Raw genomic sequence first — 14,296 nt, 5'->3', positions numbered from 1 at the left:
TGCTTCTTGTCTCTGCAGTTTTGGATTTTGCTAGTTTAGAGGGATTATTTGCCAAGGGGAGAATACTTCTATTAAATTGTAAGCTGAAACTTCCACCTCGTGCTCTTGAACCAACTGGTAAAAAGTTGGTGACTGTACTGGTTTGGATGGATCGACCTGGTCATCCAGGGGGAATTGGGTTGCCATAAAACAAAGGAGCAGGAAGGAGTGCGAGAGATTCTCCATCACATGTCCGAGTACTCCCTGGTCCTGTGGTAAAAGTGAATTGAAGACCGTAGCACCCAGTCTAGGTGGGGCTGGTGGTGGCACAAGTGTGACAGCCATGACAGCCTTCTACCGGAAAGAATAACCAACTGATGGCCCCACGGCTGCCTTCTGAATCCCCCCTGCTTGCAGTGATGCTATGCTTCCCACAGACTGCTGCCACCAGTGACCGAGCATGGGGTCATGATGCAGGCCCATTATCTAGGTCTGTGGGAGCTTCCTGATGGGCAGCTGGGGTTAGAGGACTGCTCACCAGCCCAGCCAGCTCCTTCTTAAGACTGTACTGCAGTCTACAACTCTGCCTAAGCCGTGCCTATCTGCTCTCCTCATGGGGTCCAACCTGCATCATTACATGAAGGCTCTCTCTGCCTCTCCCCTCTTCCTCTCCTTTTTCTCTCATAGACACTTTCCCAAATTAATCTCTTACATAACTAAACCTGCGTTTGTGACTGTTTCCTAGAAGATCCAAACTAACCCCAGTTAGGCCAGGAGCCAGTCTGAGAATATTAGCCAGGAAGATGGGGCTTCAGTAAATGTTCTCTGATGACCCCGTGGGCAGAGGGAGTGCTCCACTGAATGGCATATCCTTGCAAGTTCTGATGATTTAGGTCTTTGAAATATAAGGGGACCGTGATGCCAACAGGTTAGCAGATTGATGCTTTGGAAAGAAATTATGTGAAGTGGAGGGCCTTTAACAAGCAGTATAAGACCATGTGTGAAAGCCAAAGCCCTCTTTGGTAGCATACAGAAAGACCCTGTTACTTGTACTGCCAGGAACCAGGGGATTGGAGTTTGAGGGTATTTGATCAAAGGAACTGGAATGTACAACTGTGAGAGAATTCATTGACTAGGACACTTTTCAAGGGAGGTGCTATTTAACCCTCTGGCAAAGTAACCCAGGTTATGGGGAAACTTACTGCTAGGAGGGTTTTTCGATGTCTGGAAAAGGGGGTGGGCCACCCTGAGCAAAGCAGAAATGCCAGAGCTGCCTCAGGAGATGGTAGAGGAAGGAATGCTGGGATTGATAAATTATGTGAGGCTAGAAGAAACCAACACAGCATTATGTTCCACAAGAGACTTCAAGGACACACCATTCATGGGGCCATGTGGGATGTGCTGGTCTGAGCATTTGTGGGTTTCCTGTAATGGGAGGAGAGGTAGCCAGAGCAATACAAGTAAAGTCTTATGGAACGCCTAACTGTGGGGCACCAAGTGACCATGAGCCCAGAACTTTCCATTATGATGGGTATGTTGTGTCTGCACTGACTCAGCAGCAATCCATTGTTAGATGGAAATGGTACACTGAGAACTGAGTCCAGGTAAGACCAGGTGGGCCAAGGAAGCTGTATTAACTGGTAATCCAGACCCCCCCCCCCATATCACCACAGCAAGTGTGCCATTACTTTGCTCTAAGCTGACATCAATTCAACCAGCTGAAGGATAAGGAAAAATCCCAAGGATGAGGAAATCCCAAGCTTGACTTGCGAGTAGATTGGCTCTCTGTGGTTGCAAGCCAGAATTTGAGAGTGGTTATCTCATTTCAGAGGTGGCCCTGCAAGACTGGAGAGGGTAAATGATAGACTGTTCCTAGGCAGTGGAAATAGCCTGGCTGTAACCAGGGTCCTAGAAGGAAAAAGACTGAAGACTGGAGAGAAGAAGATCTGGGGCAGAGTACTATGGGTGGACATATAGCCTTAGGTACAAAGACTTGTTTTTTTTGAGAGAGAGCAGGAAAGGGGCAGAGGGAGAGGGAGAGAATCTTAAGCAGGCTCCATGCTCCGTATGGAGCCCAACACGGCTCAATCTCCCGACTGTGAGCTCGCGACCTGAGCTGAAATCACAAGTTGTACACTTAATCAGCTGAGCCCCCCGGGTGCTCCAAAGTGCGAAGGCTTTTAAACACACATTAGCATCCAGCAAAAGGCATGTGACCCTTAGAAGAGGTACTGAATGGCCCAGTGATAAAATGTCTCAGCCAGGTGATATTTGCCAGATTTAATCATCAGCTGCACTAGCGCTCCATATGGACACATAAATAGAATGGCCAGAATAGGGTGGTGGGGCTATATATGGGCCTGATAGCATGGACTCCCCCAACTCTTCTAGCTAATGTCAACTCTGAATGTCAAACCTATCCCAAACAGAGACCACTAGTGGGTCCCTGATAGGGCACTATTCCTCAAGGACACTAGCCATCCATGTGGTAGCAAACTGATGACATCCAGCTCTTTCCAGTGGCTCAGTGCTTGCAAGGATGTGTACCTCCCCACTATATATACAGCACCACTGCCCAGGCTGACAAAAGGCGTGACACCCAGGCATGGGATTCTGCACAGAAGAGTATCCAGCCAAGGTTTGGACCACTTCACGATGTAGGAGGGGCAGCAGTGGGCCCGACACCACCCAGCAGGGGCATGGGAGTGCCATCTTCTTCTGCAGGGTGGGGGTGAGAGGACAGCTCCCAATGGGACCACTAAAACCAAGGGTGGAGGTACAGGCTTCCCTTATGTTGCCTGGATTAGGGTGTGTTTACAGCCAGAAAGGTCTTCTAATGTTAGGTCATCTTTTTCCCATCCTCTTGCTTTTCTTGGAGCATTTTCTGTGTTTGTTGGTGGTCCTGGGATGTATGGGAGGCAGTAAGGAAACCGGGGCACTCCTGCAGTGGCATTCTTCAACTCCTTAAGTTCTTAGGCAGCCTCCTCCCCCCTCCTCCTTTCCAACTTTCCAAGGTTTCTTAAGCTTGTTGTGTCAAGGATTTTAGAAGTAAGAGGGAGAATCTTGGAGAAATGGGGATGCTTTGTTTTGGCAGGACCACAATTCCCCTGTAATATGATTTCACTATCTTAGTATCTTCAGAATCTGTCGCGATTTTGCCTTTTCCATTCCTGAAATTGATTCTTTATGCCTTCTTTTTCTTTTTCTTTTTGCTCAGTCACATCAGATTTATTATTTCTCTTGTGACATCTCCTTTGTCCTGTGGGATATTTGAAATTCTGTTTCTTGATCTACAACATAGGGAGAGCTTTTGTTTTAATTTTTCTTATTGATTTACAGTTTAAACTGTTGTCAAGATTTATAATCTTTATGATGTCAGATTACAATATGTCGAGACTTCATGGCTCAGTTTAAAGTCATTGTGTGTAAATTTTCCATGTGTGCTTTTAAAAACATGTATTCTGCAAATTTTTTAGGAAGAATCATGTGCATGCCCAGTACATCAGTTTTATTAATTTTGTTGTCTACGTCCTTCTGTTATCTTTTATGTCTCCTATTTATTCCATCAGTTACATATAACAATATTACCCTGTAGATTATACTATATGTATCCTTATCAAGATCTAATATTTATATGGTCCTCTTACCATTTTATATGCTTATCTTTTAAGAATGCAGTTGCTATAAAGATATTCTCAAATGAAAACTGGAAAAAAAAGTATCACCAGTAGAAATTCACTAAAAGAAATGCCAAAGAGTGTTTTTCAGACAGAAGAAAAAGTATTTCTTTCAATGAAAGATGAAGGAAGGAATAAAAGCCACTGAAATGGCAAATATGGAGATATAGCTGAATGGTGACTAAAAAATTAGTAAAGACTTAGTAAATTTAAAATAAGCAAAATTAAAGCAATCATAACAATAGGTGTTTCTATCCTTTTGTCTTCCTCCTTCTGTAGCTTTAAATATTCACTACATCCTTCACTCTCTTATGCTTCCTTATGCATTTCCTATCTGTGCTTCTTTTCTTTTGTTCTGTCTTCCAATTCATTATTCTCTCTTATACTATTCTAATATTCTGTGAAACCTATTCAACTGAATCTTTATCATTTTGAGGTCCAAAATTCTTACTTTTCTTTTTTTTTTTTTTTTCAATTTTGCTCAGTCAGTTTAGGTTTTTAATCCTCTGCTGAAGTTTTCAATTTTGTCCTGTACCTGCTTGAGTGCAGCATGTCTCTTTATATTCTGGATCTCATTACTGCGTCATGACAGAACCTGCGATTCTGCACCTGTTGTCCTTAATTTCTGCTCCCTGTGTTGATGCTGTCTCAGCCCTGTGTGCCTCTCTAGCTTTGGCAATATGCTTCATGTTTTTAAAATATTTGTAATCATAATTTAGAGCCAAAGTGTTATATACTTCCAGAGAGGAACCAGAGACAGCAGCCACCTGGGATCACTTTAACCCAGTTTCAGCAGTTGTGATTTTCTGGAGGAATCCAATGATTCAGAGATGGGCTGCGGTTAAGATAGCACCTGGTTCACCCGCAGATCACCTGTGCACCTTGCAGGCAGCCCACTGGGGTCACAAACTGAAGTGTGGGGAGATGACCAAGGCCCCCGATCTTTGGTGCACCCAGACTCCAAATTTTTCCCTGATTACTCAACCCACGAGATGTCAAAATTGCTCGTCAGTGTCTCAGCATACTATCCCAAATAAGAGTTGTACTCGGCGAAAGTGCTCAGAATGCCAGGCTACACTCTGCACTTGTGCCTTTCCAGCTCTCAGTCTGGTAGTTTTTCCTAGGTCTTTAGGTCACCAATCACTTCAAAGGGGATTATATATTCTGTCCAGTTTATCAACTTGGGCAGGAAGATTTTTCTACATTACCTAATCTGCCAATTCAGGAATGTGAGTGAAGTTCTTAGTTTTAAAAAGACTTTTTTTTTTTTTAAATTGATTTTTAAAGAAGCCTTTCCTTCAGGCCACACGAAGCAAAGGAAACTAGTGAGGGTCCATAAGAAGTACTTGAATTCAAGATATTTATTTACGGTTAGTCTGTATTTCCCGGTATTTGATTTAAGGAGCATTGCATTTACTTTTAGAAATGACAAAATAAAAATGTACCATCATCACACCCATGCTGTGGGCACGGTTATATGATAGATATTACTTCAGTGTAAAGCAGTGAAATCCTTCACTTAAGTAACAGGAGTGGAAGTCAATATATATTTGAATAACCTTCAAGGATTATACTTAAATAACTCAAAATAATTGTCAAATTTTGAGTGTTTTAATGATACACATTTTATTCTTGTTTAATCTAGTTTAAAAGGCCGAAATACTTCAAAGGTATTCTCTTACACGTGATTCTATCTACAAGTGCAAAACCCAGTTTAATAAATAGTTTATTTTATAAACCAGTCCAACATACATACCCATGCGACAACATATACAGATTGGGCCTAATCATTAAAATCAGCTCCACAAAATATTAAGGTTATTACAAAACATTTTCTGGCAGATATTATATATAAATGGGATAAAAGCTATGAGATGATATAAATTATATGTTTTAAATTTAAACACAGGAAAAAAATGAGTCCTAAAGTGAGACATTCACTTGCACTGATTTAGAATCTTCCAAATGTTTTAACTTCAATATTCTCACATTTCCAATGTGTTAAGTAATAAACACTTTTATATGGAACTTGTGCTTTATCAATATTATCTATTCTAGTCCGTGTGGTTTCCAAATATTAACTCCTTCAATGATCTTAGGGGTTGGTACCACTTCACCAAAGAGCAATCTGCAGTACAGAGGTAGGTATCATGTACCTGATCAACAGTCAGTAGGTTGGTAGGACTGGGTTTAGAACCAGACGTCCAATGGCCAAAGTCTTTACTGCTAAGTTACATAAAGCAAAGAGATTGCAAATATTTATTTTTTTATCGAGGATATTTACAGCACAAATGTTAAAAGGATGTTTTGGCCTTGGTCGTTAGCCATTGCGGTCCTAGACCTGTGGAGTAAGGCCCATGCCAGGGATGGAAACCACTTGCCTACGCCTTCTAACTCCCGCCATTGTCTGCTGCTGCCAGAGCCATCCCCTCCAACCAGCATGTGCTAGCCCTTGTTCCCTAAAGCATCATGGGTGTGCGCTCTGGATCAACGCCTTCTCTTTCCCCCCACCTGGAATTTCTCTTGGTAGTTTCAACACTGAGCATAAAGTCTCCACATGTCAGATAAGCAAGAAAAATGGTGGCTGAAGGGTCCTTCATTGTTACACTTGGTAGATAAAACTGATGTTGTTGGACCCAGGGCATGATCACTTACTGGCAGACTCACTTTCACGAAAGGACTTATAAAAATATATCATTGTTCTCAGTCTATACAAAACTGTCTGTAATTCATCAATGTAGTATTTTAGTATATCTTTTCCTACAACAGCCTGTTAAAAATGAAAACACAATGATACAGTCTTCTATATATCTGGGGCCTTGTAAAGCATCCCATATATTTGTAAATGATGCCATTTAAGATCTTTGCTTTTTTTCACTTTCAAATACTGGTTCCGTGGGATAAGTATTTAAAATTCTGCAAGAAAATAAATTCAAACTATAAGTAGTAAATAACGCTATTAAATACATATGTGTATATACACGTGCTTATATTTATAGCTATGTACACATAGTTACAGGCTTCATGAAGCTGTATTTACATAGCTAAATTTGAATGGCAAAATCGGCTGAAGAAAGTCTTTCTCTGTCTACTCCAGTGCACCTGTTACTGCTTATATCCAGCTTTCTTTGATATCTGACTTAAAAGGAATGTCTAGCCAATGATGCCTTGCTTCGTTTGTCTTTTGTTGGTTTCCTTTTAAACATCCCCTACTTGTATGTATATTTTAGACCATGGTGAATTCAGAAGGTAATTTTACTCATTTGTATAAATGCATGCATATATAGAAGGAAAGCTTCCAACTGGAAAACTGAGATACTTTTGAAGAATAAATTGAGGAAAAATTATCTCGCTCATCGACCACTTTTGTTTTATTATTTTCTTTGTTGCCTTAAGAAAGGGGTTCATTATGTATTTTTGAGTTTTTAGGAAATGCTTCTCAGTATTTTAAAGGTTTCTAAAACATCTTTTAAAATTTATATTACTCTAATATTACTCTGAATTTTGAGTCTTCCATTTTGGGTCCCATATCCAAATTAACCACTCCCTTTATATTCCCCCAATTACTATATAACATTATTTGTCCTTTCAAGTGTAGGTATCTGTTCATTGTACTAAAGCCCATAGGGTTTCTTTTAAAGACATTTTGTTTTTTGCAAAGGACACATTTTTATTCTCATTTCAGTGTTGCTGTTTATAAGATCTCTATTTATTATAGTATCAATGCCATAATTAACCTACAGCATACAAAAAGACAGATGGAAAATATTTTTATATCAAGCCCCTTTATTACAATGATGCCTTATTTTATTTTGTTATTTTATTTTATTTTATTTTATTTTTAGAGAAAGAGAGTATGAACAAGGGAGGAGTGGGGGGGGGGCAGAAAGAGAGAGAGAGAGAGAGAGAGAGAGAGAGAATCCCAAGCAGGCTCCATCCCAGGACCCTGGGATCATGACCTGAGCTGATATCAAGAGTCGAACGCTTGACCAACTGAGCCACCCAGGTGCCCTGTTTTTTTAAATTTTACTTTTTTGCAATAATGCCTATTTTTAAGCAGGAATGTTTTCTTCTAGAGGAAAATGCAAGGGAGGGCAGGGGGAGCAGACGGATCAGCCTGGCCAGTGGTCTGCAGCTGGCGGCCGGAAAGCCCTGTCACTCTTGCAACAACCACTTCCCCCATCTCCAGGATCGTTTTCAGAAATAGCATGTGCTTTGAAATCACTGATCTAACATTATGTAACATGAGCAGAGTTTACTTTATAATTAATTCCTATTTAACTGGAGTTTGCGAGGCTAAAATGGAAACTGTGTGCAGACTATCTTGTGGAGAGAGCATAACTAACCCGAAAAGGCACTTGATTGTTTTAAAGACATTGGTTCCATACAACATGAGCCTCATCATTCGGTCACTAGCTAACACGCACCAGGAGGTAGCAAAACTTTGTTTTCAATTATAAAAGGTGTTACTGATGCAAGTTAATGAATTTAAGACCAAAGTTCAAAATGGCCGAGATGCCCCCTGTGTAGACTGATTTAAGCACCTCCGTTGGTGTACTTGACTAAGAGCTCCATGGACCTCAGGACTATATCTTTCCTAGTCAGCGAGGCCTAAACCATCCTTGACACACAGCATACACCCAGAACATATCTGTAGAATGATAGAAATGGTCAAGTGAGGTCAACAGCTACTGTGGCAGAAGAGTATTTGATGCAGGTAGTCCGATCCATCCCAGCCCTGACCATGCCCCATGCAGGATAATAGGACCAGGGGGAGCTGGCCCCAGTTCTCTCCCTGACATCTGAACAGGTTACCTACCACGCGTTAATTTCCTCATCGATACACAGCTCAGGTGACAAAAGGAAGAAACGAAAGGAAAGAATTTGAAGGGCCTATTGTAGTGCTTGTCCTATAATTGGCACGCAATAAATGGCAGTTTGTTTCACATGGCTTCAGGAAGACTGGGTCATAATATCTGGTCATATTTTGTATATCTCAGTGGAAGGACCATACCTACAAAAAAGATATATAAAACACCATTGCTTGAATACAATTTTAACCAGAAATCTAGATATCATTCGGTTAGGAATCAAAATATATGACCAACGTTTAGACAAGGGAGGTCATGATATTTTTGTGAGGATCTACCCTTCACTTCATTGAGCGTCAAGATCGCCAGAGCTGAATGACGGGGTTAGGGGCCATCCATTCCTTGTATCTGTGGGGAGTACTGTACAAGAGCATTTTGAAAATCTGGTCATAGAGGCCCGTGTTCTAAAAGTGGATGATAAGACTTCAAATCCCAGGACCTAGTGTAACGCAGAGTTTGGTTCTTAACCCCATCATTCACTAGCCTGAAATGTAAACCTATTTTCCAACTTCCCAAGCCCACATATACTTCTCTGCAAAAAAGGGGAGAATATTAACCTGTGAGGCTAAATGAGGTAATAAATTAAAGCACCTAGCATAATTCTTGGCTTAGAGTTTATGTTTATCAATTGTCTAACAGAGGGTTTTTAAAAACTATTTAGTAACCCATTTTGCTATATATATATATATATATATATATATATATATATATACATATATATGTGTGTATATATATATATATATATACATATATATGTATGTATATATATATATATACACACACACACATATATATATATATATATATATATATATATAACATTAATAGTTTCATAGAAAAGCATTACTTACTGGATAGTTTTCACTTTTAAAATTCTAATTTGCAAGAAATACATGCTTAGGAAGGGAATAATGCCTGAAATCAAATAAAAATAGAATGTATTGACTTAATAACATAAATATAATATATAAAGGAAAATGGGAAAAGGAATAGTTCCAAAAAGTGTATTTGAAAACAGTTCTGCCTAAGATTTCAATTGCAGGAATTTTTGAAATAGAAAAGTAATCATTAAATATTACTAAAGTTTAAATGAGTTTGAGAAATGTTTACATTTCCTGAAAATTGAATTTAAACTAAGGCCGCAATACTTACAATTGCTTTTACTCATCAGGCTGTGTCAATGATGTCCTAACGTGACTTCATTTATATCCTTTGATTGCTGTTGGGAATTCTGAGCCTGTATAATGCGTAAGTCATAGGCTTTGTGTACTTCTCTGAACTCACAGGAAGGAGTTAAACAATACACATCTCTTGGGCCATCAAATGTCCATGTGCCAAGCAGAGTGCATTTTCTGTTAAACCTTCCTAATCTGATTGACCGTTTGGGTGAACATGCCTAGCATGAATGTCAGCGTCACTTAATGTTCAACGGGATTTATTCCTTTAAAAATGAGGCATTTGGCACCCAAAATAATAGGATACCTAGGAATAAACCCAACCAAAGGGGTGAAAGACTAGTACTCTGAAACTAGAAGACACTGATGAAAGAAACTGAAGACGACACAAAGGAATGGTAAGACATCCCATGCTCATGGATTGGAAGAACAAGTATTGTTGAAATGTCTATATTACCCAAAGCAATCTACACATTTAATGCAATCCCTATCAAAACACCAACAGTGTTTTTCACAGAACGAACAATCCTAAAATTTGTACAGAACCACAAAAGACCCCACATAACCAAAGCAATCTTGAAAAAGAAAAGCAAAGCTGGAGGCATCACAATTTCGGACCTCAAGTTATATTGCAAACCTTTAGCGATAAAAGCAGTACGATACTGGCACAAATATAGACACATAGATCAGGAGAACAGAATAGAAAACCCAGAGATATATGGTCAAAATTAATCTTTGACATAGCAGGAAAGAATATCCAATGGAAAAAGACAATCTCACCAACAAATGGTGTTGGGAAAACTGGACAGCAACACGCAAAAGAATGAAACTGGACCACTTTCTTACACTTCACACAAATATAATTTTAAAATGGATTAAAGACCTAAATGAGAGACCTGAAACCATAAAAATCCATAAGAGAACACACACAGTAACTTCTTTGACAGTGGCCATAGCAACTTCTCTCTAGATATGTCTCCTGAGGCAAGGGAAACAAACAAATAAACAAGCAAAACTAAAACCAAAATCAAAATAAAATAAAAAGCTTTTTCACAATGAAAGAAACAGTCAACAAAATAAAAGACAACCTATAGAATGGGAGAAGATATTTGCAAATGACATATCTGATAAAGGGTTAGTATCCAAAATATATAAAGAACTTATCAAACTCAACACCCAAACAACAAATAATCCAATTTAAAATGGGCAGAAGACATGAATAGACATTTATCTAAGAAGACAGCCAGATGGCCAACAAATACACGCAAAGATCACTCATCACCAGGGAAATCAAAACCACCTCATTCCTGTCTGAATGGCTAAAAAAACCCCAAAAAACAAAACATAAGAAACAAGGGTTGGTGAGGATGTGGAGAAAGAGGAACTGTCTTGCACTATTGGTGGGAATGCAAACTGGCACAGCCCGGGTGGAAAACAGGTGGAGGTTTCTCAAAAAGTTAAAAGAGAACTACTTTATGATTCAACAATGGCACTACTGAGTATTTACCCAAAGAATACAAGAACTCTAATTCCAAGGGATCCATGCGCCTTGATGTTTATAGCAGTATTATCTACAATAGGCAAGTTATGGAAGCAGCCCAAGTGTTGAAAAGCTTTAGTAATCAAAGCAATATGATACTGGCACAAATATAGACACATAGATCAATAGAACAGAATAGAAAACCCAGAGATAAACCCACAACTATATGGTCAAAATTAATCTTTGACATAGCATATACATATATATATATATTCCATTGACATAGCATATACATATATATATTCCATCGTATATATACTCAGCCATAAAAAATGAAACCCTGCCATTTGCAATGACTTGCATAGAGCTAGAGAGTATTATGCTAAGCCAAGTAAGTCAGTAAAATATCATATGATTTTGCTTATATGTGGAATTTAAGAAACAAAACAAATGATCAAAAGGAAAAATAGGGAATCCAAGAAACAGACCCGTAACTAGAGAGAACAAATTGATGGTTACCAGAGGGGAGGTGGGTGGGGGGTGGGAGGTGATGGGGTTAAGGAGGGCACTTGTCGTGATGAACACCAGGTGATTTATGGAAGTGTTGAATTATTATATTGTATACCTGAAACTAATATAGCATGTAACTAATTAGAATTAAAATAAAAACATAAAACAAAAAATAAAATAAAAATTAGGTGTTTGGGCTTAAATTCTACATTTTTGTGTTAAAGTTAAAACAGCAGGTGCTTTGCAAAGCTCAGAGGGAATTCTGTGGTGGAGTTCAGACAACCACCACTTTCTAACATGTCTCCAACTGCTTGTGGAAATCTGTGTTTTTGCAGAAATGACTCAGTTCACTGGTTTATGATTTTATTAGATACCTATCGAGGTGTTTAATTATGTTATGTAAGAAGATTCAAATATGCATATAAATACTGGACTGTGAAAGTCTAAGACAAGAAACTTATATTCTAAAAGTTGGAACAAAGTAAATGAACGCTGCAAATAACAAAACTGTTAAACTTGACCTGTTTTATCGTCACTAAGCACCAGTGTCTCCTCAGTATAAGAAATGATGTTCAACATGACAAATTTTACACCAGAAATCATTTGTTTCCTGACCTGCATCAGAACTGGCCAGTGGCCATGTAATGGCTGTTCACCATAAACCCTGCAACAGTGGGCATTCGTATGTCTCAGGATGCTGCAACCTGGACATTCAGGTTTGCAACTCAACCGAGAAACCAGGAGACAACAGGGCAGGCAAACAGTCATGGGAGCTTTGAGTTGCTCTTCAAGATGTTCACTGGCCTTAAGTAAGAACAGCAAAAAACTCTGAGTTAATATATTGAAAACAAGTCAGCAAGCCTTTAACATAAAGGTATACTAGATGATATTCTGGGGACCCAATGTTCCATAGCCTGAAATAAAGAGAGCTTAGCATAAATAGCAGAGCATACGGAAAAAATAAATTGTGATGCAAAAGTGTGATATGATCTCTACATCATGCAAAGGTAAAATGCCAAATGAACAGTATGGCAGGGGCATAGACAGTCCGATTAAGAGCAAAGAATTCTTCTCAGCAGTGACGGCCCTTAAATTGGATATTGGAAAATGGCTAATACCTCAAAATGCTGACAAGGCAGGGACTTCGGATGTAGCGGCCATGTTCGAGCATGGTTGGAGGCACCCAAAGCCTAAGGTTCTAACGGCCAGTGGTAGACAGGGGCAGGGTGTGGGCTGTGACCTCACAGTGAAGATTCCAGTCCATACACTGAGTTTGGCTGTAACTCTGGGTGCGAGTGGCGAAATTCAGTCAAAGATGGCATCTGTGTTTAGGAAACTCAACTGGGAGACTGGGGAGTCTGGTTTGGAATGGGAAGGATGAACCAGCTGTATGTGGGACAGTGAGAAGTGGCCCCTGGCATGGAAAACATATGGGCTGTGAACTCCCATTTATTCTGGAAGGAGCGAATTGCTGTCTCTGAATATGAGTCTTCAGAAGTGACTGCCCCAGCCACCCACAGCGGCTACCAGTGGGAGCAGAGTGGGTGGGTAAGCCTAGTAAGAACATTATGTTGCAAGTTATACTGGCCAGTGAAGCCCATATGCTGGTGCCATAGGTGCCCTGACTGGTATCTCTGCAACGGCCTCCTTACTCAGATGACAGGGAGCCTCCATCACCTTTCCTTATTGTTTTTAAGTGAACTATAACCCCAATGTGGGGCTCGAACTCACGACCTGAGATCAACAGTCACATGCTCTATTGACCAAGCCAGCTGGGTGCCCCCTCATCTCTCCTTATTACCTTGCGTTGGAGAAGACCGTCTGATTTTTTAATAATTAATGGAAGTAGACTTGATCTCTTGCCTACTAAAGCAAATATGGTACATTGTTAATATTTGTTAAATTTGGCTTGTGTCACGTATCAGTTCTAGCATTTTTTGGGTGGACTCTTTCGGGTTTTCCATGTAGAGCATCATGTCATCTGTGAAGAGTGAAAGTTTGACTTCTTTGCCAATTTGGATGCCTTTTCTTTCATTTTGTTGTCTGCTGATGCTTGGACTTCCTACACTACATTAAACAATAGCGGTGAGAGTGGACATCCCTGTCGTGTTCCTGATCTCAGGGGGAATGTTCTCAGTTTTTCCCCACGGTGGATGATACTAGCTGTGGGCCCTTCATATATGGATTTTATGATGTTAAGGTATGTTCCTTCTATCCTGACTTTCTTGAGGGTTTTTATTAAGAAAGTTTGCTTTGTCAAATGCTTTTTCTGCATCTATTGACAGGATCATATGGTTCTTATCCTTTCTTCTATTCGTGTGATGTATCACGTTGATTTGAGAATATTGAACCAGCCCTGCAGCCCAAGAATGAATCCCACTTGATCATGGTGAATAGTTCTTTTAATATACTGTTGAATTCGATTTGCTGGTATCTTGTTGAGAATTTCTGCATCCAGGTTCATCAGGGACATTGGCCTGTAATTCTCTTTTTTCCTGGGGTCTGTCTGGTTTGGGAATCAAGGTGTAATGCTGGCTTCATAGAATGAGTCTGGAAGTTTTTGTCCCCTTTCTATTTTTTGGAACAGCTTGAGAATGATAGGTA

This window comes from Leopardus geoffroyi, chromosome A2 (assembly GCF_018350155.1).
Source record: "Leopardus geoffroyi isolate Oge1 chromosome A2, O.geoffroyi_Oge1_pat1.0, whole genome shotgun sequence".
Classification (NCBI taxonomy): Eukaryota; Metazoa; Chordata; class Mammalia; order Carnivora; family Felidae; genus Leopardus; species Leopardus geoffroyi.
The sequence above is the reverse complement of the archived record's forward strand: the minus strand, read 5'-3'. Positions refer to the sequence as shown.